Source organism: Ambystoma mexicanum, chromosome 4q, assembly GCF_040938575.1.
Source record: "Ambystoma mexicanum isolate Mex_15411 chromosome 4q, UKY_AmexF1_1, whole genome shotgun sequence".
Lineage (NCBI taxonomy): Eukaryota > Metazoa > Chordata > Amphibia > Caudata > Ambystomatidae > Ambystoma > Ambystoma mexicanum.
Genome location: NC_090928.1, coordinates 1228595741 through 1228618123, shown reverse-complemented (window position 1 = coordinate 1228618123; position 22383 = coordinate 1228595741). Strand labels below are relative to the sequence as shown.

General features: G+C 48.7%; 1 protein-coding gene across 5 annotated transcripts in view; it reads left to right on the top strand.

The window, feature by feature from the left end:
- Nucleotides 1-22383, top strand: part of LOC138468296 (beta-1,3-galactosyltransferase 2-like) — a 574221-nt gene that overhangs the window by 284175 nt on the left and 267663 nt on the right. For 3 of the 5 annotated variants that reach the window (XM_069608786.1, XM_069608782.1, XM_069608783.1), the window contains exon 1: nucleotides 18175-18409. The exons of 1 other annotated variant lie outside the window; for it this stretch is intronic. The gene's annotated coding sequence lies outside the window, so the exon portion shown is untranslated. Of the gene's footprint in view, nucleotides 1-18174; nucleotides 18415-22383 lie in introns of those variants that run through there. One more of the 5 variants, XM_069608785.1, reaches the window with a different exon arrangement.

Genomic DNA, 22383 nt, shown 5'->3' with positions numbered 1-22383 from the left:
TTCCCTCATCAACTTCACACCTGGTCAGCAAGTCCTGATCATGAATCCCATAAGGCCTAGAGCTTTACAGGATACGTGGTTAGGCCCTTACACAGTGGTGGAGCCCCTGGGTGAGGTCAACTATTTAGTGGACCTTGGAAGGCCTGGACAGGCTCCAAAAGTGTTCCATGTAAATAGGCTAAAGGCTTTCATCCCAAGAGTTGAAATCGCAGCACTGCTATTGGCTTCAGATGTTGAGGAAGAGGAGTCTGAACCTCTCCCTGACCTGTTTCAAAGCAGTCCTTCAGATAGCTCCTTTGAGGGTGTCCGAGTGGCCCCTCACCTGACTTCTGATCAGCAGGCTGAGGTGAAAAGTTTGCTTAGGCAATTTTCCCCCCTGTTTTCACAGTCCCCTGGTTTGACACCTTGGTGCAAACATAACATAGACACAGGAGACAGTGTACCTACCAAAAGTAGGGGATACAGGATGTCAGACAAAGTACGATCTTACATTAAGACGGAGGTCAACAAAATGTTAGATCTTGGGGTGATTGAACCCTCTAGTAGTCCTTAGTCCAGCCCTGTGGTTTTGGTTGCAAAAGCAGGTACTTCCGAATTGAGGTTCTGCTTGGATTACAGGGCTCTGAATGGTGTCATCAAGACAGATGCCCACCCCTTGCCTTGAACAGATGAGCTGGTGGATACCTTGAGTGCCTCCAAGTACCTCAGCATGTTTGACCTCACTGCAGGCTATTGGCAAATAGCCCTTGCAGAACATGCCAAGGAGAAGACAGCATTCTCAACTCCGGAAGGTCTTTACCAGTTCCGGGTAATGCCTTTTGGATTGAAGAATGCACCTGCCACTTTCCTGAGGCTTGTGAATCATGTTTTGAATGGGTTGGATGAATTCTGTCTTGCATATCTGGATGATATAGCAGTTTTCAGTGCCACCTGGGAAGACCATGTGAAACACCTTGGGATTGTGTTACAAGCTCTTCAGAAAGCCCACTTGACCATAAAGGCCAGTAAATGCCAGATTGGACAAGGCTCAGTGGTTTACCTTGGACATGAAGTAGGTGGATGGAGGATACAGCCTCTACCCAGTAAAGTACAAGCAGTACAAGACTGGCCTTCCCCCACTACACAGACCCAAGTGAGAGCCTTCTTAGGACTCACGGGGTATTACAGAAATTTCATGGCAGACTATGGCAACATAGCTGCCCCTCTGACTGCTCTCACCACTCCGAAGAAACCCGAGAAGGTAATTTTGGACTGAAGAGTGTGAGAAGACCTTCAATGGCTTAGAAGACTCCTTGTACCAGGCCCCTGTCCTCAGGGCCCCTGATTACCAAAAACCTTTTATTGTACAGGCAGATGCCTCCGACACTGGGATAGGAGCTGTACTATCGCAAGTAGATGAGAAGGATAAGGAACACCATATTGGTTTCATTAGTCGCCAGTTTAAGGACAGAGAGCTCAGATGGTTCACAGTAGAGAAAGAATGTTTCTCTGTTGTGTGGGCCCTACGGAAGCTGAGGCCCTACCTCTATGGGACCCACTTCACTGTGCAAACTGACCATAAGCCCTTAAAGTGGCTAATGAACATGAAGGGAGAGAATCCAAAGTTGCTTAGGTGGTCCATAAGTCTCCAAGGCTTTGACTTCACTATTGAGCAAAGGCCAGGTGTCCAACATAGCAAAGCTGATGGGTTGTCCAGAATGTTTAACCGACCTGAACAAGAAACTCATCCAGGGGTGGATAAGTTCCCCCTGTCCTTAGTCTGGGAGGGGCGAGTGTTAGGAAAGATTTCATAATTGTATGTAATTTTCCCTCCATGTGGGAACCCCCAAACTTTCTGCTGTTGTTTTACACCCTGATCTAGACTTTGCCAGAGAATCGCAGCCTTCCGCCGCACTCCTCTGGGCTTTCACTCAATTCATATGGGGAAACTGACATGCCCTTAAGACAGTCAGTACTGGGAGACTTTGTTTCCCTTAGTCCTTTCCTCATGTTGCAGCTTTTGTGCAACATGAAACAAGAGTGCACTGTAACTTACTTTACCGTGCTCTTGGGTCTCTAGTCATTCCAAAGGCCCTAGCCACTCTCGCTGGACTTATTATGAACTGTGCAAATGTGTCACAGACAGGACTGGTGGCAGCTATCGTTTCTCTTGTGTTTTAAACCCTTTTTTGCCACATTATCCGTGCTTGCTGCGTTTGGCATGAATAGGTGGCCTGGCTCCCAAAATGGCCATGCCACGAGGTTCTTTGTCATGCCCGCTGACCGTCTTGCCCCTTCACCTTCACCCAGGTCGAGCAGACCCTGGGACTTCCTTATTTGGTCATGCACTTTCCCGCGAAACCCCAAAGCTTTCGCGGGCTTCTGCATGCCTTGTGTGTGCCTTCAGGATGTGGGCTGGGATGTCTGTTCCCAATACACATCCTGAGTGCCAGAGAGTCTAGAATGTCCGGAATGCCTGGGACCACCGTGGTCCGTGATAGGTCCACGTATGGTGTGAGTGTTTGTGAGCAGATCTCCCATTGGGTCCTCTCCGTTTTGGCGCAAAGGGAACTTTGGATAAGAGGAGGCTGAAAACACCACTACCATGTCGATCTCCTGAGTTCACACCAAACAAGGGATAAGGGGCCAAGTATCCTGCAACAAGAAGCTGAGTCGAGGAACCGCTGGTGACCCGCTGAAGGTTTGGCACCCTGAGCCGCTGTCGTCCTGCGTTACCCCTCTGCATCTGATCGTCCTAGAAGGTCTGCGAAGGCGCTTCGACCCATTGGAATAGTGGGATCAACTATTCCCAGCACCTTCATCAAAGCCTGCAAGTAAGCCTCTTCGGAAGTGTCCCTGCGCCAACCAGTGGGCTGACCAGTTTACGCAGGATGCTTTGCTCTGTCACCGCCGCCGTTTCGGGGAAGCCCTCGAAACTTGGTCTACTGCTTGCTCTGCGTCCACGGCACCCTCACACCGAATTTCGTACACTTGGCATTCCCAGGTCTGAAGTGAGACGAGTGCGCCTGGACCAGAGTAAATGCGGTTGCCGTGTTGCCCTGCTGCGGTAACAACCTGTGCACGTCCGCTACATTTGGGACACCCTCAACCCTGCATCCTGCTACACAGAATCTACACGGTGTCGAGACGTCCTGATGATCGCAGCTGAACCTGTCAGCAACGAGAACTGAACTGGAGAATCTGGGTCTGCCTGCGTCGGGGACCGGTGAGTAGTCCATACCCCAACCGGTGGCCCCTCGCGCAGGAGCCCGTTTCTTTTCTACCGCTGTTGAGAAATAGCATCTCTATCCCGCACTCTCACCCTGCCTCTGCCCACAAGTGGAGGCCTTGCTGTAGTAGTGGGGGACTTGTTCTGCATCGCTTCATTCACCTTTCTGAGCTGCCTGATATCCTTGAAGAGGCCCTCTTTTGTCCATTGGCACCAGCGCATGCAGGTACTTTTGAGCATAAGGCTCCTCTCTTTGTAGGGCTCGGACTTCTTCCTAGTTAGGTGTATTTCAGATGTCGAACTGGGTCTAATGATTACTTGTACTGCCTGTTTTCCTCCCCATCTAGGTGGTCTACATATTACGTGCTCCTAACTCCTTAGACCCCTTGGTCTTGTATATATATTGTATTGATTGGGATGTGTTGGTTTACTTTTGCATTATTGTGATTCTTTGCTATGGTCGATGTTACAAAGGCCTTGTAATAAATGGGTCCATATTTTTTATATAACACCTGTCTGGAGTAATTTGTAAGTATCCTTGCTTTGTGTGCTCATTGAGGTCTTTCCATCACCCTCACCCCTCTTGAGAGTTAGTCTTGACTGCCGCCATCGCTACCCTGATTGGTCTGGCATGTCCAGAGGTTACCCTGTTCCAAGAAACTAGGCTGGCCTTCTGAACCTCTGCCCCTCCAGGTCAGAGTTCAGAAATCCATTTTAACACTGTTGCTGGCTGGAGGATGGCTCTGAAGAGCCTAGGGTCCAACGTGAAGCGGTACATGGAGTTTGTACCGCTGAGTTTTGAGCAGTCTACGGCAGTCCACGGAATCCATGGAGCCCTTGGGGCAGACCCCTCCAGCTCATATGACAAAGCAGTCCAAATCAAGGGACAAAGGAGCTGAAACACTTATGCCTACGGACTCGTCTAATAGTCCTTCTGGGCGGGTTCTTCGCAGCCAGTTTGCCCGCCAGGTGTGACCAAACAAGGGACGCGGAAAACCAGCTTCTGCGAAAATCAATCAGCCGTCGGTTTCTTCCATTCCACCGACTCACCCTGAACTCCATACCTCTCACAGCGTTTCGGATACGTCGAGGGAACTCTTATTCGGCATCGGACACAGACGCAGATCCGGATACAAGTCTGTCCTTAGCAAATAGTGCGGTCGAGACAACCTCACCACAGCACCCTCAATCCACTGCTCGGGTCCCCCTGCCTACTACGTCTAGTACTCAGGAGGATATCACTGAAGATCAACGGTCCACCTCAGATGGGGGCCCCAACCACCTGGATCGATTTCTAGGACAGGAGCACTTTGAAGCAAATCAGGAAGACTCTGAGGAGACGTCCCCCGGCCGGCAGGCTTCTGCCACGGCGAGTGGTGACCTAGACGAAGGCGTCATAGGGCGCCTCCGGCGGGCCACCCGTCTGCCGGCCAGGGCAAACGAATCCTCGGAGCCATCAACAACAATAGCGACGTTCCCTCTGCCGCAAGAACCTAATCCACAGTATAAGGACGTGCCATTAAAAACTGTGCCGTTGTTGCTGTCATCAAAAAATACGGAGTTGGAACCTGGTCCAGCCCAGTTAACCATACAGGCTCTGGTGCATGACGAACCCATGATACACGACCAAAGTCCTGGCAAAAGCTGGTATGCCAAAGATGGAACCGCTAGTCCCGACACTTTACCTGGACCCTCCACTGAGGAACTGCCGTCTCTGGTCGCTGACCTTGCTGGGGCATGTGGCGAGGGGGTTGCCACGAAGGGGCCACCTCCTCCGTGGGTCTGTCCCACCACTGATCATTCGGACCTCTATTTACATAAGAGAGAAAAAGCATTAGTAATGTACAAAAAGAAGGTCCTACACAAAAAAAGAGGCAGAGACACGTCAGAACCTGCAAACACAAAAGGCCAACAGAAAAAACAGTCCAGCCTAAGTAAAAAAACAGAAACAGGGAAAGCCTCCTTCCAAAATCCTTTAATATCAACCGCTCTGAAGGACTTCTTTACCAAACAATTTAAAAGAAAATTGGAGGCTAAGACTGAACTTTCTGACGCAGAGATATTAGATGTAGTCTACGACATCCCGCCCGCATCTAATCAACAAAAAACGGGAGCAGAAACACCAAATAACATCCATAATGAAGAAGAAGTTAGAGACGCTTCCCAGCTATCTTACACCATCAGTACAGACCTTACTCCTGTAAAGGATTCAACAGCTAGGAACGGACAAGCCCAGCTATTGGAAACAATTATCGACCCGAAGTCAAAATAAAAAAGAAACACTAGCACCAAACCTAGGATCTCTGTCCCTGTAACGACCCCAAATGAGAAAATTGAAGCTCAAACAACTAACCTGGAGGAGGGGCAAAATAGGCACCCCAAACCATACCCAGCATCAGAAAAACAAACACCATATGACCAAGCCCAGGACTACCAATTACATGTGTCGAAGCCCAAGCCAAGTGACACAACAAATACAAACCACCAAGGGGCAAGTGAACAGCCCGGGGAAGTACGACCCACTCCCGAGCAGCTATTACCTACACCAGGTCCAAAAACCACTAAAGATCACGTGGCTGTACAAGACTCACCGTGACTTCGCCAGGAACATCACAAAGAGGGCCACACTCCTATCAAAAACAGAAGATCAAGTGAAATACTCACAAACATACATAAAGACTCGCCAACAAAAAAAACAGACATGTTGTCAATAATGTCCGCCATTACCATTGCTCTTGCACCCTTCAGAAAACTATACAAGTCTATAAATGACTCCATGATGGACTCACTCACAGTCACAGCAATGATGCACACCAAATTAATTTTTGTTGAAGGTTTCATAACAGCCTTAGAACAAAAAACCGCGGAACGCGAAAGGAGGTGGGACCAAAGACTCACGACTCTGGAAGATAAATTTAAACATCAATTGGATCAATGTCCAACCAACTCAGAACAAATCAACTTAGAAAAAGAAGGACAACCAACCGTTGAGGGAAACCTTCCACCACAGACAAAGTCTATAACAAAAAACTCATCATTTCGACGAATCGCCAAAGAGTCCACTAAAACTATGGTATCAGAGTCACCGGAAAACAACTCGGAGAAATGCAGTGTGCAGGAGCAGCAAAAGAATCTTGTGCCCAAAACACCAGCCATATTTTAATTAGCCAGACCTCCTGCACAACCGCAAACTAATACACCGAAAACAAAATCAACAAAGCCAACAAGTACTCCGAAAGACCACCAGCAGGATGACCATGAAGTGATTGAACTCGACAAGTCGCCATTAACACCAAAGGAATTTATAGATAACTCCTTATTAATGAACTTAACATTCCACCTGGATCAAGTGGAAGAAGTGGAAGTCTTTCGTGAGCAAACCGAAGCAGTCGACACACCAGAAAATCACGAACATTCCCTCCCTGATCTGACACTTGAAAATAGAACAATGCCGAATCCACTACCAGCAAGACCATTAACTACAACACGAAAACACCCAGAGCAAGATGTTGTAGACCACCCTGAAAGAAACAAATCGTCATCTAATAAAAATCAGATAAAACAAGGAACCACCAGCACCCAAAAGACACCAAACAAACAAAGAAGAGCATCTGGAGGAACAGATCCATCTAAAGTACAAACTCATCACAACCTTACAAGGACTCACCCGCAGACCAGCCCCACACGTATCTTCAAAATGGAGCAGTTAGCGCCCGGCAGATTCTACATGGTGCTAAACAGAAAATCGGTGCTGGAAATAATGGGAAAAGTCCAAAAGCTACATACATTAAAAACAGAAGATTTCGTTCTGATTGAACCCTATCATAAGGATAAAAAAGCAAAAACCTACCTGCACATAAAGACGTCAGCTCTTCATGAAATCAATCGTGAAGTATATTCTGACTTTGAACATTTAGGCTTCAAAATATCAGAACTACTAGGTCCATCATCTTCTGCCATTAACCAACTGGGTGCAAAACATAATAGTTATGCATCGAAAATTCACTACAGGTCAAAGACGGAGGACTACCACAAAAATAGAAAAAGCAAAGACCTCCACGGCGCACGAAATTGGCCACACCAAAGCCGGACCACCTATGAATGGTCTGGTCATAACAGACTACACAACTACCGAGCAGCAACTATGAAAGCGACAGAAGAGGTAGTTTGAGGTCAGACAGAAGACATACCGGGAAAGACCTGATGTACGGCACAAATCCAATTTACCAAAATTCTGCCCAGCACTGGAACAAAGCAGACAAGGATCCTAACAATGCTCGGGGTTCAACTGGACCTTGGAACCGGCTGAAAGATGCTCTAAAATCGAAATCTGCAAAATAGCAACCAACAAACAGCAAGAGCAAAGACGAAACAGGTACCGTCCATTGCAGTGCTTTGACAGCAACAAAACCAGTAACCATGGGCTCATGGAACACACGGGGACATGAACATCTAGCAAATCCCGAAGCACAAGACCTGGAAACTCTGGACATAATTTGCCTTCAAGAAACTTGGTTACAAGAAAAACCAGCCCTGGACGGCTACGAAATCGAGCTATCGGCAGCCAAGAAAGGCCTACTAGGGTGGCCATCTTCAGGCCTCCTGACGGCAGTACAATCAGGTTCAGTAATCTCGATTGAAAAAAAAGTAGGTGAGAGCTACGGAATTTTAGCAATTTCAGCCTCACGGTACCATACATCCACAAAAATGGCGAGTAAAACTTCCACGAAACTGGGAATAATACACCTGTATTGGAACCCGCAGCGAACCACCAACGCTGCCTTTTGCACAGAAGTATCGGACACACTCAACAAACTACAAATCGAACTTGAAATAAGTCACATTATCATCTGTGGGGACTTAAACGCGAATTGTGATCTACCCTCCAACTCCAACTCTCAGAAACAACTTAGTTTACCAACAGTCGAACGAGGAAAGACATGGATGAATCTTATGAAGTCAAGAAATCTGCACAACGTAGCAACAACATGTGGAATTCATCTATGTCTTCCTACTTGGGAAAGAGAAAATTCAGCCGCAACTTTAGATTACGTCTTCGTGACACATAACTTACTACATCATGTTGATCTTTTCGAAGTAAATCGTACAAAAGAAAGTGATCATAACTTACTACGTATGACCCTGACCACCACCTGTCCACTCAAACAAGTTTATAGCCCAAACGTGGAGCAAAACGCACGCCAAATGCGCCTCAGACTCACAGCGGCAGACACAAGATACATAACGAACAAATATAATGTTGAACTGAAAGACGGCCCCCTTGGCGCAGAAACATCGAGACCCAATTATATTCCGCTTTTGATGACTTACAAGCAAGTCCCTAGCAAAGGTACAGAAAAAAAGAAAGGTAATCATGAATATCACAAGATACTAGTAGTGAAAAGAAGAGAGTTAAGAAAATTAAAACGATCTGCTCGCTTCCACGATGCGGAGGAAGGTACAAAGATCACTGAAGCAGCAACAAGGAGTTATAAAATCTGGCTAAGAGGCTACAGAGCAACATTATATCAACATGATGCCGAGAACATGTTGAAAATCTTAACTAACAAAAACTTGAGAGACTTCTGGACACTGATAAAGAGTAAAGATCAACAAGCTAACAACCCGCTAATTAACGCGGTCCCAGAATCGGAGTGGATAGCCCACTTCACCAACCTCTTCGCCCCACTAACTCAAAATCCAAAGACGCCATCCTTTCCAGCGGAAAATAAATGGAGCGACCTTACAGACATCGATGACATCAGAACATCAATTTTGAAACTTAAAAGATCAAGAGCCCCGGGACCAGACGGTCTTACTAATATCGATCTCAAACAGAACCCGGACGAGTGGGCGACTTTTATAAGAAAGGTGTTCCATCATTGTAGAGCAGCAAAACAGATTCCAGCATCCTAGACAGAAGCCGTAGTGGTACCAATTTTTAAAAAGGGGAAAAAGAGACGATCCTCTAAATTATAGACCAATCGCGCTGATGGCGATGACATAATCGGAAAAATCACCAAGCGCCGATGTCTTTCAAACCGGCTTCTTGAAAAACGCAAGTACCAGCATCAACATTCTCCTACTGAACAAAATAAAAAATAACATCAAGACGGGAACACAAAGAGTATTTTTAGCATTTATCAACATGTCGCAGGGGTTTGACAAAATTGATCAACAGAAACTCTGGTCCAAACTCAGCAAATGGAACTGTCCCAGAGAAATTCTCGAACCAGTAATTGCACTCCATACCAACACCAAAATTCGAGTATGATTGAGCCAACAAGGACAACTCTCAGAGGAAATTAAATTGGAGCGAGAAGTGAAGCAGGGCTGCCCTTTGGCTCCCGCTCTCTTCATCGCATACATCAGTGACTTTCAATTCTCTGAAGAATCTGTGAGATAATTTCCACCCAAAATAAGTGACCAACCAATATCTCGTATTCTCTACGCAGATGATTTAATTCTTTTAGACCGAACTCAAATTGGTCTCCTACGTCAAATATCTAACTTGGCCAAATATACCGGAGAGAAGAACTTGGAAATCAACATAGCCAAAACAAAAATCTTAATTCTTGACAAAAAAAAAAAACAACAAACGAGAAAAAGAAGAAAAGTCACTGGTCATTAAACAACAAAAAAATAGAAGTAGTCACGTACTTCAAATATTTAGGCATAATGGTGCACTCAACTAATAACGAAAAATCAATGAAAGAACTACTCTGGCACAAAACTAAAACCTTGACCAGCCAAATCAGGCTGGTGGATAGAAGATTTGGAAAATGTTCGCTAATTCCAGCAATAAACTTTTATAAATCTAAAGTGGTCCCCACGCTGATATACAGAATGGACGCATCTTTTAACATCCCATCGTCATTCTGGTTGAAGATAGAAGGCTACGTGTGGAAATCCGTACTGGGACTGCCTAAATCAACCTCAACACCAGCTATTAGGTAGGAGCTTGGCCTTCTGTCTTTGGCAGCATCAGTGGAACAAAGTCAAATGCAATTGCTGCGAAAAATTATAATCCCAGACAACTTGGCTATTTACAAGATCATTCAAAGAGAACTTCAAAGTGGGCGATGCAAATCATTAAACTTTTGGAAACAAAACCTGATCAGTAGACTGGAAGAACTGGCATGCTCCCAAGAAGATCTGATCACTAACCCCGAAAGAATAAAGACAAAAATGGGGCTTGGTGATTGGATGAAACGTGTGAGAAAGCAACTGCAAACTGCTTGCTGATACAACTCCCACCATCGACAAACAAATTAAAAATGCCAATAGCATACTGTTTGAAATTTCCAAACAAAGCACTACAGAAATCTTTTATGAGAATACGCCTAAACTTATATCCTATACAAGAAATCTGTGTGATCCGCGCACTGACAACATCGGACAAATGCAGACTCTGTAAAGACGAATCTTTTTTTTATTTTTATTTTTTATTTGTTTTTATCAACTCTAACTTTTACAAAACCATCAAACATATTACAGCTAAAATAAGTGTTTAGCATTCTATATCACTTAGTTTCATCAAAACAGATAAACAATAAAATACAGTAAAAGGAAAACGAAGAAAAAGGAGGCCAAAAGATTATGAAAACATGAAAAGATCATGGAAGCATGAAAATGGGAATGGGGGAAAAAGGACAGGGGAGGATAGCCAAGTTGTATCTAAGCGGCCAACCAGCCTTAGTATCTACGGTTGCCATAGCTTTGCTATTCCCAGTCTGTGATGACAGTCCTGCCACAATGTTAACCCGGAGTTAATTTACAACCGAACCACCCACCCCCAAAGTTCCTTTACTTTAACTTTCGATTTATGCTTACTCTAGGTCTATCTCTTGTTGGAACAGAACAATTTTTGCTAGAACCTGATTAACTGCTATAGTTATGGCAGTATTATATCCTGAAATCTTTAGGTTCCAGAAGTTTTCTGACGTCAGGCATTCTATTTTGTCCACAAATTTATAGAGATAGCTAACTCTTACATCCTATATCCCGTTGCACTCTCGAAGCAGATGGTGTAGACTTTGCTTAGCTGGATCTGTACAGCTGTCACACAGAGCAGTGGCTTTAGAGTGCTCGCCCCGAATGCTCAAGATTTCTCCTGTATGGATTAAATTTAGGCGAGCCCTCAGGAATCTGTTTCGTGAGTCAGCACTCGGATGTTTTGGTAGGTATTTCGGCAATTGCCCCAGCCTATTGTCCACTGTGAGGAAACTATTTTTAGGTTTAATTTGCCTCATTTTAGACCCTGTTCTAATCCAGTCCTGTGTTTCTGTTTCTTTTTTTACTTTCAAGGGATTGGCCATCAAGACTTCTGTCAAAGTGTCCACTGCCAACAGAGTTTCAGAAACTTTTGCTTCTAAGTATTTAAGCGAGTTTGACTTCTTCGCTTGCATCTGGAGTCTTATATCCTCATATAGCGAGTTATCTTGTGGCTCTTTTATCAACCTATAGAGTGATAACAGTCTCCAATTTACTTGTTGTTCCAGGGATTTCAACCCAAGTTCAAACCTTAGGGCCGACATAGGCAAGCAGTTTGGTAGGCCTAATGATCTTTTCCAAACCTGACCTTCAACTTTTTGCCAGTCTATCTCCCAAAGAATTGGGTTCGCCTCCAAGCCAAATAATGACACTGGGGTTATTTTTGCGATGTAGAACTTTACCAGCGGCATAATAGAGAATTTACAAAGCTCCCATAAGACTTTTTTCATCTGTGGTATTGCTCTTTCCACGTTTGTTCTTATTTCAGCTTTGATTTTATAAGTTGAGGGAGAGGCGTATATCACATACCCCAGGTACACTAGCTCTTCCGTTCTCTGGATCACCTCGCCTTCAAAGAACCAGCTTGTGTACTTTATGCGCTTGTTTGGGTGCTTCATTATCAAGATTTTTCATTTCTTAAGGTTTACTCGCAGGCCATTCGCTCTGATGTACTTACTTAGGCCATTCAGGAGGTGTTGTAGTCCTACCGCAGTTGTATCGATCAGGACAATGTCATCCGCATAAGCGAGCCACAGAACCTTGGCTGTACGTAGTTTCGGGCTTGCCATTACCCATGATTCTAAGAAAGGCCGTAAATCTGATAGGTACTGGTTGAAAAAGAAAGGTGCTCCCAAGCAGCCTTGTCTCACTCCTTGCTCTGTCTTTATAGTGCTACTTAGGTGCCCTGCCTCATCCAAGCATACCATCAGTGAGGGGTCCTTATGTAATTCAGAAAGAATGGCCAGCAATCCCTTCGGTGCTCCTCAGTTTCTCATCTTCTCCCACAAGCGTTCTCTACTCACGAGGTCAAAGGCCCTGGAGAGGTCTATCCATGCTCCATATATGGGACCTTTTCCCGAAGCTTTAGAGTATTCTGACAACAGGGACAATGTTAGCCAATTTAGTGTAGTGGACATTCCCTTTCTGAATCCAGTTTGAAATTTAGAAACTGTTTTTGCATGCTTAGCCGACCCTCTAACTCTATCATGACCAATCTCATGAATATTTTACTTTCGATATCGAGGAGGGCAATTTGCCTGTAGTTTTCTGGCAGCGACCGATCTCCCCCCTTGAAGAATGGTATAATCACTGCTTGTTTCCAGGATGAAGGGAACTTGCGATTTTTTAATATTTCTGTGTATAGGATGAATAGGAGGTTCGCCCAGGTTTTAGCGTTATTTTTTAATACCTGGTAAGTTAACCCATTAGGGCCTGCTGCCTTTGAGGATGAATCTTTTAGAATTAAGTCCTCTATTAGTTGGACATCAAACTTAAGCTCCCATTTTGTCTTAACCTCTTCTCCTCTTGGGAACTTAGATGTATTTTTAAGTTGTTTGTAAGATAGACCACCCTGTTATTTTCCAGGACTAAGTTACATTGGGTAGTGTTATCATCAGGTTTCTTGCCCAAGTTGTTTATAAGGGACCAAAAATTGCGGCTAGTATCTTCACAGAGACCTTTGAGCATCTGTTCATTGTCTTGTTCATGCCGCTGGAGGTTTCTTGCACGAGACCACTGTTTATAGTTTATAGCTAGATTTTTTAACTCTCTGTGTAGTATTGATGGATTTGTTATAAGCGTTTTCAGACGTCTACTTTCTCTTCTAAAACCTTTTTTGCACTCCCAGGTTTCTTCATCAAATAAGTGTTGATGGTGAGTTATTTTCCAGGACCGCTTGTACTCGGGGGATGCAAAGCCCAAATAAATTTCTTAAAGCCTTCGGGATTGCAATTTTCCTTTGGGTCCGTGGAAGTGAGGCATGACAATGTGTCATTTAGTTTCTTCCCCTCTCTCTTATACTTTACCATCATTGCTTTCCCTTTTTTGACAGAGAGGTTGTGTATGTACATCGCTGGTTGTGTTTTATTAATGCCCAGTATGTTAATTTTTATGCGGGCGTGATCACTCCCTTCTCCCCATATAGTTTCCATAGAAATGTCCTTCGCCTGAAGAGCTTCCGATGCAAAGAAATAGTCTAGTGTTGAGGAGGAGTTGCCCCGCGACCAGGTTGGTTTTGCTGGCCTGTCACCTGTAAACGATCCATTTAACATACAAAGACCCCATGAGTTTAGATATTCTACCCATTGGGCTCCTGTCTTTGTTTTTTTAACCCATTTCGAGTTGTTTCCCGTAGTCTGTGTTGTTATACATTGGGCATTTAAATCGCCTCCTAGGATCACATTTACATCAGTATGGGTTAATAGTATCTTTTCCAATACTATAGTCAACAAGGCCTGGAAGCTTTGGAGGTCCAATTGTGCCGGGTTCCAATATACATGCACTATTACTAGTTGTACCTACCCCCCCCCCCCCGTAGTATTGAGCCCGACTTTGCATGTGAGGACGCCCTCTTGGTCACTATGTAGTATTGTAACATCTCTGCTTAGTGAATTATTGATCCCAATCAGCAGCCCGCCTGATGGCCGGCCCAGTGCTTTCTGTATTGCTGGCACTGTGATGACCGTGTATCCTTCTATTTGCAGTGAATCTGTGTGCCAGGTCTCTTGGAGTAGTACTATGTCGATGTTATGAAAGAGGGCGTTTTTCATTTTACTTGTAATGAAAGTATTTGGACCACGGGTATTACAGCTTGTAATTTTTATTTCGTCTTGCCTAAAGATGCGAAGGCCCCAGACCTAGCTTCTGGAGTACCTGTGTAAGGATTTCAGGAAGTGCAGCCAGTGTGAAGTCCTTAGGATTGATATAATTTTTATTAGGACCGGAGGAGGTATGATCCTTCAATGCACCCGTTGTTCTTGTATTTACTTCATAGCGGTTACTATTCCCGTAGCCTTTTTCTTTAGCCTCTTTCTCCGGTAGATTTTCCAAGACCACCAGGTGAATTTTCTCTAATTCTTTTCTATTAGCTTTTATTGCCTTCCATGCTTTCAGTGATGTGAATCCCACCTCTGCACATTTTTGATTACTGCTATTTGGAAATTTGACGTATTCCATATCTCCTGTCCCAAAAAGGAAGAGATTAGAAATCTTGTTCAAGTAGCCCAAAATTGCACTTCTGCAGAGTGACTTGTGTTGCGGGATTTTATTTGTCACCTTAAACCATAATCTTGGAACTGCATATTCGTAATTGACAGCAGTTTCCGCCAATGATTGTGCCTGGTGCTGAGGAGTTTCCCCTGACAGGGCTCTTGTGGAGTCTTCTGCTCTTGTTGTTTGGGTACTGCTCCCAATTCCTTTGTTTTCCCTTGACCATTTTTGCTGACCATCTGAGTGGGCAGAGTTGTGACCCGCTTTGCCGGGGATGTTGCAAAAAAAATGGGTGCAATTTTCCTGGTTGGCTCAACTGCTGGTACAATAATTTTTTTTGACATGCATTTGGCCCCCTTCAGTAGAAACATTGGGGCCCATGGAGGGCCCTTTACAGGGGGGCACATCTTTATGGTAGTCTTCCTTGAGGTTACTACTTCGAGACCCGGTGAGTTCGTCCAATTGTTGGACTACAAAGTTGCCTCGTGTCCTGCTCCTGATCTGACCTGTGGTGGATCAATTTGCAACCCCACACTGACCTTCTTTTTTTTCTCTTTAATCGGGGTTACCCGATTTTGTGATGTATCTGCTGTGATGCTCCCAGTTTTTTTTTCTTTCCTTTGTACCACAATACTTTTCTCCACCTCATTTGTGGCACCTTTATTTTTCTTATCCTTAGCGGTTTTTAGTTCTTTCTTTTTGTGTCTCTTTGGGCTTGCTTGTATCATCATTTTTGTTATTTGATTGTTCCTTACTGTTCAGGATTTTGTCCCTTTGCGGGTCTCTTGGGTTTATTTTTTTATTTTTCCTTAAAGCAATTGGAAATGTGATAGTACATTTCTTTCTGGCTTCCTTTTTCCTTGCCTTCCTTCTACCGTTTGACCGATGGTTGCCTGCTTCTGTCCATTCCGGAGAGGTCTCTGGCTGGTTTTTTTTAGGGGCAGTGTGTGTGCTGTTTTGAAGTTCACTTGGTCTGACCTCCACTTCTTCAGCCTCTCATTCTTCTACCACATGTGCCAGTCTTCTGAACTCCTCCAAGACGGACTCCGAAAGCGGTGTGTCGTCAAAGCAGATGATTTCAGCCTCTTCTTCTAAGGGAGGTTCTGTGGCTCCACCTCTTTCTGCTCTATGGTTTTTAAGTAATGAAAGGATTTCCGATAGCAGACCTTCTTGCTTCTCTTTTTCTTCTGTCTTCTCCTTAAGAGATCTTTTTACTGCTGAAAGATCCAAGCCTTGTTTAGTTAGCTCCACCCTCAAGTCATTGATGGAGGGTATAAGGACTGTGTTCATTGTCGATGTTAGTCCCACTATTGCTGGTTCTATGCAGGATGTTTCGCGAGTCAACTCTAACAAGGTGCCACCTTGCAATTGAACTTCAGTTTTTAGCTGATCAAAAACTGTAACCAGGGAGTTCAGGACAAAATTTAGTGCTGCGAGGGTTTCCGTACTTGCTTGTTTTAAGACCTCTTCCTCCGGTATTTGTTGGGGCCCCTGAGTTGAGTCTATAGTTTCCTCAGTCGATTGCCTCCCACCATTGCTTGCTTGAATCGGTGTCACCTTTTCGAGATCATCCTCCTGGTTTATACCCTCCATAGGAGTTTCGATCGAGACATCTTTTTCCTGTACCAATTGGGGTAAAGGGTCTTGGTTGGGAGATGTCTCCTGTTCCCCAGCATACGAGATGCGCCAGTTCTTATTTTGGGCAGTAGTCGTGCTTTTCAAGTGTTTTCCCTCACAAAAATGGTCTTCTATTTTTTTTTGTATTTTTTTTTCGGTTGTAGTGGTATATTACAAACCACGTTTCCATTGTTGAGCAACGTTTGTTGCTGCATTGCTATTCACTGATTGTGCTGAATGTACCTGCGCAATCGCTGTAACGTTTGACATTGAGGGTGATGGTTACACTCTACATGGAGTAGAGTGTACGTCTTGTGATGTCATTTCCTCTAAATAAGACCCGTCCCATTCCGGGCATTTACGATCATCTAAGAGGGCATTACTGCGCAACTTCATTTTTTTGTAATTGTCTGTTTATGATTAATTTAAAGTGTCAACCAGAATTAGTGCGTTCACGCGTACCACTTACTTCTAGGTTGCTGTTGCCTGACTCCCCCAATACCAGTAGCCAATATGCACAGTAGATTATGTAAGATACCTTAACAGATGCCGACAAGACAATCTCCCGATGCACTTCAACTGTCGGGGTCTTCACTCCACACAGGATGCCGGCTAGACTGCTCCTCACAGCTCCAAACAGTCTCCTAACAGTCCTTGTTTTCCGCCCTTATCCCGTGCCGGGCTCCTCCCTAAAGACGAATCAAAATCAGAAACAATAAAACACCTGCTAATGACCTGTGAAGAGACCCGCCATCGCGGGATCTCATACTTGACTCCGCCTTTTGGTGACTCTGAAATCAGAGAAGCAGAAACCTGGTGGTGTCGCTTGATAGCGGGTGAGACAGTTAGATACACCATAGCGGCAGTCAAAATGAATTTTTAGAAGCGGCATTCAAAATGATCACAGCTCAAGTGAGGACGATCTAAAAAGGCTGACTAAGCGCCCAGCCCCCCCCCCCCCTCCGCACTCGGCTTCTGTAGTAGCACTCTAAGGGAATCAGTAAAAAAAACTACTTTCTTAGACATAAAGACGTCTTACGCTCTTCTTCTTCTTACCCGACGCCATCTTTTGCGCATGTTTTATACATCTCACAAAGTCCATGTACAAATTGAAAGGGTCCTTGTAAAAAATCGTTTTGTTTATAAACAAGTAAATAAATAAATACATTTAAAAAAAGAAATCGTTCCGGAGTGGTTTTCTTTTCAAATAAAAGTGCAGGAAGAAGTTGAAACTTGCACTTCAGTGCACCACACTGAACATTCCCTTAAACAGCAGGTGCATTTGTTTAGGGGTGTGTATGGTGCGTGGCGATGGGGTTTGTGGGGGCGGGGACAGGCCAGCAGGGAACATAGTTCCACGACTTCTTTTTGGACACTTCGAACCCTGCCTTCATGGCTTTGGTCCAGAGAAGCAAAGTTGCCTGTGCCCTGGCCTGGCCCCCAAGACCCCAGAACATGGCCTTGGTCAGGAAAGGTCGGCAGAGGCTTTGCTGGAACGGAAGTGCGGTCGCTATCAGGCCATCGCAGCCTGTCCCACCCTCAGGGCCAGCTCAGCTGCCCTGGGGCGGAGCCGGGACCCAGGACTCGCTTCTTCAAGGTCGTTTCTTTCTGGCAAAAATACACTGTTTTATCCGGTCTTGGACAGTCTCGGGCACTCGAGGCACTGGGCGTGGCAGGGTGCGCCACGGGTGCGGAGAGGGCCGGGGAGGAGATGCCCAGGGGCGAGGCTAGGTGCCCTGGGAGGTGGTGCCCAGGGGTAGGAGATGCCCATGGGGAGGAGGTGCCCTGGGAGGAGATGTCCAGGGGGCGAGGAGGTTCCCTGGGAGGAGGTGCCAAGGGGAAGGAGGTGCACTGGGAGGAGATGCCCCGGGAGGAGAGGAGAGCCACACACACCTGCGAGCGCGCATCGCTGCTGTGCTGTCCCCATCGAGGCCTCAGGCAGACCCCTCGGTCCGTGATCACAGCACTGGCCTGGCATGAGGCCAGCCCCGCGCGGGTCCAGTCCAGCAGCAGGGGCCCCCGAGGCACATCACTCCGAGGGCAGCGGGTCCCACCCCCTGGCATGAGGCTGGCTGGCAGGGCGACGGTGGCACCCTCTTGAAGGTGAGGTGAGAGATGAAGCGCCTGGCACTGGGGAGTTAGCGGGCACGCCTCGTATTCTTGTTTAGATGATGAAGCTGGCAGTCTGGGGCACTTGGATGGCCCTGCCTATCCTTGCTTATCCCCGCTCGCCCTTCTGCCTGTTTTCCCGCTTCAGCGCCTGCTTTTGTCAGCCCTCCTGTCCTAAGCCTGCTACCCGTTTTCTTCAGCGTGCCTGTCTACTTACAGCCTGTGTCCGTGCCTGTGTCCTTCCCAGCCTGTGTCAGTGCCTGGCTCCTTCCCAGCCTGTGTCCATGCCTGGCTCTTTCCCAGCCTGTGCCCGTGCCTGTCTGCTTCCCAGCCTGTGTCCGTGCCCGTCTCCTTCCCAGCCTGTGTCCTTCCCAGCCTGTGTCCGCGCCTGTCTCCTTCCCAGCATGTGCCTGTCTCCTTCCCAGCCTGCTACCCGCCTGCATGTCTCCTTCCCAGCCTGTGCCCGTGCCTGTCTCCTTCCCAGTCTGTGTCCGTGCCTGTCTCCTTCCAGCCTGTGTCCCTGCCTGTCTCAATCCCAGCCCGTGTCCCTGCCTGTCTCATTCCCAGTCTGTGTCCGTGCCTGCCTCCTTCCCCTTCCCAGCCTGTGTCCCTGCCTGTCTCCTTCCCAGGCTGTGCCCGTGCCTGTCTCCTTCCCAGCCTGTGTCCTTCCCAGCCTGTGTCCGTGCCTGTCTCCTTCCCAGCCTGTGCCTGTCTCCTTCCAGCCTGTGTCCCTGCCTGTCTCAATCCCAGCCCGTGTCTCTGCCTGTCTCATTCCCAGTCTGTGTCCGTGCCTGCCTCCTTCCCCTTCCCAGCCTGTGTCCCTGCCTGTCTCCTTCCCAGGCTGTGCCCGTGCCTGTCTCCTTCCCAGCCTGTGTCCTTCCCAGCCTGTGTCCGTGCCTGTCTCCTTCCCAGTCTGTGCCTGTCTCCTTCCCAGCCTGTGTCCCTGCCAGACTCCTTCCCAGCCTGTGTCCCTGCCTGTCTCCTTCCCAGGCTGTGCCCGTGCATGTCTCCTTCCCAGTATGTGTCCGTGCCTGTCTCCTTCCAGCCTGTCTCCTTCCCAGCCTGTGTCCCTGCCTGTCTCCTTCCAAGCCTTTGTCCACGCCGGTCTCCTTCCCAGCCTGTGTCCCAGCCTGTCTCTTCCCAGCCTGTGTCCCTGCCTGTCTCCTTCCCAGCCTGTGTCCCTGCCTGTCTCCTCCCAGCCTGTGCCTGTCTCCTTCCCAGCCTGTGTTCCTGTCTCCTTCCCAGTCTGTGTCCGTGCCTGTCTCCTTCCCCTTCCCAGCCTGTGTCCCTGCCTGTCTCCTTCCCAGGCTGTGCCCATGCCTGTCTCCTTCCCAGCCTGTGTCCTTCCCAGCCTGTGTCCGTGCCTGTCTCCTTCCCAGCCTGTGCCTGTTTCATTCCCAGCCTGTGTCCCTCCTTGTCTCCTTCCCAGGCTGTGCCAGTGCCTGTCTCCTTCCCAGTCTGTGTCCGTGCCTGTCTCCTTCGCAGCCTGTGTCCCTGCGTGTCTCCGACCCAGCCTGTGTCCACGCCGGTCTCCTTCCCGGCCTGTGGCCCAGCCTGTCTCCTTCCCAGCCTGTGTCCGTGCCTGTCTCCTTCCCAGCATGTGCCTGTCTCCTTCTCAGCCTGCTACCCGCCTGCATGTCTCCTTCCCAGCCTGTGCCCGTGCCTGTCTCCTTCCCAGTCTGTGTCCGTGCCTGTCTCCTTCCAGCCTGTGTCCCTGCCTGTCTCAATCCCAGCCCGTGTCCGTGCCTGTCTCATTCCCAGTCTGTGTCCGTGCCTGTCTCCTTCCCCTTCCCAGCCTGTGTCCCTGCCTGTCTCCTTCCCAGGCTGTGCCCGTGCCTGTCTCCTTCCCAGCCTGTGTCCTTCCCAGCCTGTGTCCGTGCCTGTCTCCTTCCCAGCCTGTGCCTGTCTCCTTCCCAGCCTGAGTCCCTGCCAGACTCCTTCCCAGCCTGTGTCCCTGCCTGTCTCCTTCCCAGGCTGTGCCCGTGCCTGTCTCCTTCCCAGTCTGTGCCCGTGCCTGTCTCCTTCCAGCCTGTCTCCTTCCCAGCCTGTGTCCCTGCCTGTCTCCTTCCCAGCCTGTGTCCACGCCGGTCTCCTTCCCAGCCTGTGTCCCTGCCTGTCTCCTTCCCAGCCTGTGTCCCTGCCTGTCTCCTTCCCAGCCTGTGTCCCTGCCCGTCTCCTTCCCAGCCTGTGTTCCTGTCTCCTTCCCAGCCTGTGTTCCTGTCTCCTTCCCAGTCTGTGCCCGTGCCTGTCTCCTTCCCCTTCCCAGCCTGTGCCCTGCCTGTCTCCTTCCCAGGCTGTGCCCATGCCTGTCTCCTTACCAGCCTGTGTCCTTCCCAGCCTGTGTCCGTGCCTGTCTCCTTCCCAGCCTGTGCCTGTTTCATTCCCAGCCCGTGTCCCTGCCTGTCTCCTTCCCAGGCTGTGCCAGTGCCTGTCTCCTTCCCAGTCTGTGTCCGTGCCTGTCTCCTTCCAGCCTGTCTCCTTCCCAGCCTGTGTCCCTGCCTGTCTCCGACCCAGCCTGTGTCCACGCCGGTCTCCTTCCCGGCCTGTGGCCCAGCCTGTCTCCTTCCCAGCCTGTGTCCCTGCTTGTCTCCTTCGCAGCCTGTGTCCCTGCCTGTCTCCTTCCCAGCCTGTGCCTGTCTCCTTCCCAGCCTGTGTTCCTGTCTCCTTCCCAGTCTATATCCGTGCCTGTCTCCTTCCCCTTCCCAGCCTGTGTCCCTGCCTGTCTCCTTCCCAGGCTGTGCCCATGCCTGTCTCCTTCCCAGCCTGTGTCCTTCCCAGCCTGCGTCCGTGCCTGTCTCCTTCCCAGCCTGTGCCTGTTTCATTCCCAGCCCGTGTCCCTGCCTGTCTCCTTCCCAGGCCGTGCCAGTGCCTGTCTCCTTCCCAGTCTGTGTCCGTGCCTGTCTCCTTCCAGCCTGTCTCCTTCCCAGCCTGTGTCCCTGCGTGTCTCCGACCCAGCCTGTGTCCACGCCGGTCTCCTTCCCGGCCTGTGGCCCAGCCTGTCTCCTTCGCAGCCTGTGTCCCTGCCTGTCTCCTTCGCAGCCTGTGTCCCTGCCTGTCTCCTTCCCAGCCTGTGCCTGTCTCCTTCCCAGCCTGTGTCCCTGTCTCCTTCCCAGCCTGTGTCCGCGCCGCTCTACTTCCCAGCCTGTGTCCCTGCCTGTCTCCTTCCCAGCCTGCGTCCATGCCTGTCTCCTTCCCAGCCTGTGTCCCCGCCTGTCTCCTTCCCAGCCTGTGTCCCCGCCTGTCTCCTTCCCAGCCTGTGCCTGTCTCCTTCCCAGCCTGTGTCCCTGCCTGTCTCCTTCCCAGGCTGTGCCCGTGCCTGTCTCCTTCCCAGCCTGTGCCCGTGCCTGTCTCCTGCCAGCCTGTGTCCATGCCTGTCTCCTTCCCAGCCTGTGTCCCTGCCTGTCTCCTTCCCATCCTGTCTCCCTGCCTGTGTCCCTGCCTGCCTCCTTCCCAGACCGTGTCCCTGCCTGTCTCCTTCCCAGCCTGTGTCTCTGACTGTCTCCTTCCCAGCCTGTGTCCCTGCCTGTCTCCTTCCCATCCTGTGTCCCTGCCTGTCTCCTTCCCAGCCCGTATCCCTGCCTGTCTCCTTCCCAGCCTGTGTCTCTGACTAACTCCTTCCCAGCCTGTATCCCTGCCTGTCTCCTTCCCATCCTGTCTCCCTGCCTGTCTCCTTCCCAGACCGTGTCCCTGCCCGTCTCCTTCCCAGCCTGTGTCTCTGACTGTCTCCTTCCCAGCCTGTGTCCCTGCCTTTCTCCTTCCCATCCTGTGTCCCTGCCTGTCTCCTTGCCAACCCTTGTCCGAGCCTGTCCCCTTCCCAGACCGTGTCCCTGCCTGTCTCCTTCCCAGCCTGTGTCTCTGACTGTCTCCTTCCCAGCCTGTGTCCCCGCCTGTCTCCTTCCCAGCCTGTGTTCCTGCCTGTGTCCCTGCCTGTCTGCTTCCCAGCCTGTGCCTGTCTCCTTCCCAGCCTG